We start from the raw sequence: 4,993 nt of genomic DNA on the forward strand, positions 1-4,993 counted from the left end.
AAAGTTAACAATTTTGCAATAAGAACGATTTCTTAAACCTCCATAAGATGTATCAATTTATGAATAAATGACTCTGACTCTGGGACAATATCTTCAAGTTATGTAATGTAGGATCTATTTGGCAAGGGACTCGAGAGCTGGTAAAACTTGAGGGGCACTCAGTAGAGCGCAGGCGTCCGCCACGTCAGCTTAGTTCTCGACGTTTTACTCGACATTGACCTTGACCTTTGACCTTAACCTGTATTAATTGACGTGAATTTTCATACACTCAAATATGAACCAAGTTAAGTCTCTGTGACAACGATGTCCAAACTTATGGTTGATTACGTGAATTGGACATTTTGCTTGACTGTGACCATGACCTTTGACCTTGACCTTCCAAAATTTAATCATTTCCAACTTTATACATAACAGTTAATCCCTGCAAGTTTCATTACTCTACGATTAAAATTGTGTGCGAGAAGGTGTTCACTGACAAACAAACACACCAACGGGGTAAAACATAACCTTCCAACTTCGTTGGCGGAGGTAATTAGCTCTTCAGTCTGATAGGTTCTCGTATTTTTCTTGTTTGCTTTTAATTGATTAGGTTTTTCATTGTCTAACATTTCTGGTCGTCTGTATAAATAAGAAAATTAATTCTATTAGTTATTACTCCTGTATTAATTGAATTACACTGGCTGCATATTAAAGATAGATTTATGGTAAGCTGCTCTTCAAGAAGGACACTCCAATATCAAACCATTGTTCTCTAGTCTTGGGTAGTGCCATAGCCTCTGTACCATGATCTTCCACTCTCTTGGGTTAGAGCTCTTGCTTGAGGGTACACTCGGGCACACTGTTTTATCTAGTTTCTTTTCATCTTGTTTTGTTGAAGTTTTTATTGTTTATATAGGAAATATTTATTTTAAGGTTATTACTATTCTTAAAATATTTTATTTTTCCTTGTTTCCTTTCCTCACTGGGCTATTTTCCCTGTTGGGGCCCCTGGGCTTGTAGCATCCTGCTTTTCCAACTAGGGTTGTAGCTTAGCATTTGATAATAATAATGATAATAATAATAATAATATAGAGTTTAAGATATGTGCAATAGCTCATCAAGTTATCAGTACCGGGCGTCCAAAATAGCTAAGCGAATTGCTACACATCGTGCAGCCAACAAAATCGTGCAGATACTAAAATAGTTATAGATGATTTCAAATTATCGGAGCCAAGATATTATTATTATTATTATTATTATTATTATTATTATTATTATTATTATTATTATTATTATTATTATTATTATTATTATTACTAGCCAAGCTACAACCCCAGTTGGAAAAGCAAGATGCTATAAGCCCAAGGGCTTCAATAGGGAAAAATAGCCCAGTGAGGAAAGGAAATAAGGAAATAAATAAATGATGAGAATAAATCAACAATAAATTATTCTAAAAACAGTGATAACGTCAGAACAGATATGTCCTATATAAACTATTAATAACGTCAAAAACAGATATGTAATTATAAACTATAAAAAGACTCATGTCAGCCTGGTCAACATAAAAACATTTGCTTCAACTTTGAACTTTTGTCTAATGTAAGTTTCATGGCTTTCAAACATGCGGCCACAAGACTATACAAGTGCTCACTATCCGAAAGACTGAAGATATAAAGTCCTTCAAGAAGAAATTGAAGACTTTCTTGTTTTTGAAGTGCTTCGATAGTGTGGATTTGGCAATTAACGAGCAAAATGCGGTGTGAAATGCTGAATGCCTTGGAATGCATACGATAAAATGAATTATGAAAAGTCCTGTTGAGAGTTAGGTTGCCCTCCAGTATAGGACCAGAAAAGCAGTTCTTAAGATGGAAAAAAAATGTGGATTTGACAATTAACATGGGATACGCAATGTGATACTCTAAATACCTAAGAATTTTTAGAAAAAAACGGATCTTATAGATCCTGTAGTGCACAGGGTTACTCTGTGTGATACATACATACATATACCGAGGCACTTCTCCCAATTTTGGGGGTAGCCGACATCAAACAAATGAAAAAAGGGGACCTTTCCTCTCTATGTTCCTCCTAGCCTGATAAGGAACTCAACCCGAGTTCGGCTGGTACTGCTAGGGTGGCACAGCCCACCCTCCCCCGTTATCCACAACAGATGAAGCTTCATAAGCTGAATCCCCTACTACTGCTACCTCCGCGGTCACCCAAGGTGGCCGGAGGAAGCAGCAGGGCCTACCGGAACTGCGTCACAATCGCTCGCCATTCATTCCTATTTCTAGCACGCTCTCTTGCCTCTGTGTGATATGACCAGGAAAACAGCCCTTAAAGTAAGTGAGTAAAGTATATATCAATCTTAAATTCAATGAATTTTAACGTCTGTAATGGCTATATTGTTCAAAGCTGCAACTTATTGCCCGCATTCAATACTTAGTGGAATCAACAATTATTTTTCACGAAACCGTAATCACATTAAATTATTCAATATCCGATTACGTGATGTATGTACTGAAGATTTATTATTATTATTATTATTATTATTATTATTCCTAGCTAAGCTACAACCCTAGTTGGAAAAGCAAGATGCTATAAGCTCAAGGGCTCCAACAGAGAAAAATAGCCCACTGAGGAAAGGAAATAAATAAAGGATATTAAAAGTAGTGGACAATTGAAATAGAAAATTTTAAAAAATATTAGCATTAAAACATATATATATATATATATATATATATATATATATATATATATATATATATATATATATATATATATAATATATATATATATATATATATATATATATATATATATATATATATATATATATATATATATATATATATATATATATATATATATATATATATATATATATATATATATATATATATATATATATATATATATATATATATATATATATATATATATATATATATATATATATATATATATATATATATATATATATATATATATATATATATACATATACATGTATATATACATATATATATATATATATATATATATATATATATATATATATATATATATATATATATATATATACACACACACATATATATATATATATATATATATATATATATATATATATATATATATATCAATGCTTCTTGCGTGTTGGGGCCACTTACTGGTCATCTTCTAAATGAATATTTAACTTTATAAAGGACTTTAATGACAGAAGAAATTTCAGTAAGGTTTTCAGAAATATTTACTATACAAATGGGTTCTTGCTTAGCGAATGTCAGAAAGCCAACAAAGCTGCTATAAGTAATTAAAGTCGAAGAGTTAGAGTTCTCTTGCTTGAAGGTACACTCGGGCACAGTATTCAATCTTATTTCTCTTCCTCTTGTTATTTTGTTTTTATAGTTTATATATGAAAGATTTATTTTTAATGTTGATATTGTTCTTAAACTTCTCTATTAGTTTATTTCCTTATTTTCTTTCCTCACTGAGCTATTTTCCCTGCTGTGACCCTTGGGCTTATAGCATCCTGCTTTTCCAACTAAGGTTGTAGCAATAATAATAATAATAATAATAATAATAATAATAATAATAATAATAATAATAATAATATCCCTGTTGTGACCATTGAGCTTATAGCATCCTGCTTTACCAACTAGGGTTGTAGCTTAGCAAATAATAATAATAATAATAATAATAATAATAATAATAATAATAATAATAATATCAATTATCATGATAGGTTACAACACTAATTTCTCGCTTGAGATGAAGTATGTCAATTGTGACAGAGCTGATTCATTCTTTGGTCAGGTCACGAAGAGGTCAAACGCTTTTAGCACAAACAGGAAACAGGTGAGAGAAGGGATGTAGCCAAAGGATAATGGGAGAACAATATCCTGCGAGGTGGCAGCAGTGGTGCCAGATATGGGGATTTATACCTAGATTTGGAGATTTATCCTTGAATTTGGGGTTTTTGGATGACTGGTGACGATATTCTGTACACATTTCTATTATTATTATTATTATTATTATTATTATTATTATTATTATTATTATTATTATTATTATTATTATTATTATTATTATTATTTGCTAAGCTACAACCCTAATTGGAAAAACACGATGCTATAAGCCCATGGGCCCCAACAAGTAATATAGTCCAGAGAGGAAAGGAAAATAATAATAATAACAAAAATAATAATAATGATAATAATCGATGCTATAAGCCCATGAGCCTCAACAAGTAATTTAGTCCAGAGAGGAAAGGAAAATAATAATAATAATAATAATAATAATAATAATAATAATAATAATAATAATAATAATAATAATAATAATAATAATAATAATAATATATTCTAAGAACAGTAAAAACATTAGAATAAATATTTCCTATATAAACTATGAAGGTTTTAACAAAACAAGAGGAAGAGAAATTAGCTAGAATAGTGTGCCCGAGTGTACCCTCAGGCAAGAGAATTATTATTATTATTATTATTATTATTATTATTATTATTATTATTATTATTATTATTATTATTAGCTAAGCTACAACCCTAGTTGGAAAAGCAGGATGCTATAAGCCCAGTGACTCCAACAGGGAAAATAGCCCAGTAAGGAAAGAAAATAAGGGAATAAACAAACAATATGAGAAGTTATGAACAAATAAAATAAAATATCTTAAGAAAAGTATCAACATTAAAACAGATCTTTTATATATGAACTATAAAAAACACTTATGTCAGTTTGTTCAACACAAAAACACTTTGTATAGTAAAGTGAAAGAATGCATTATTCATAATGCTCTCAAAATAACTTTAACTATATCAAAAATGTAACTATAAGAGCCTTTAGACTTTAAGAATATAAACACACACACACACACACACACACACACACACACACACACACACACACACACACACAAAGATAATTAGGTTACAACAATCCAACACAATAGTGGACAGAGATAGAGAGCCGTTGTAAAGAAGAAATTCTTACTACTATT

This window comes from Palaemon carinicauda, chromosome 17, assembly GCF_036898095.1.
Source record: "Palaemon carinicauda isolate YSFRI2023 chromosome 17, ASM3689809v2, whole genome shotgun sequence".
Classification (NCBI taxonomy): Eukaryota; Metazoa; Arthropoda; class Malacostraca; order Decapoda; family Palaemonidae; genus Palaemon; species Palaemon carinicauda.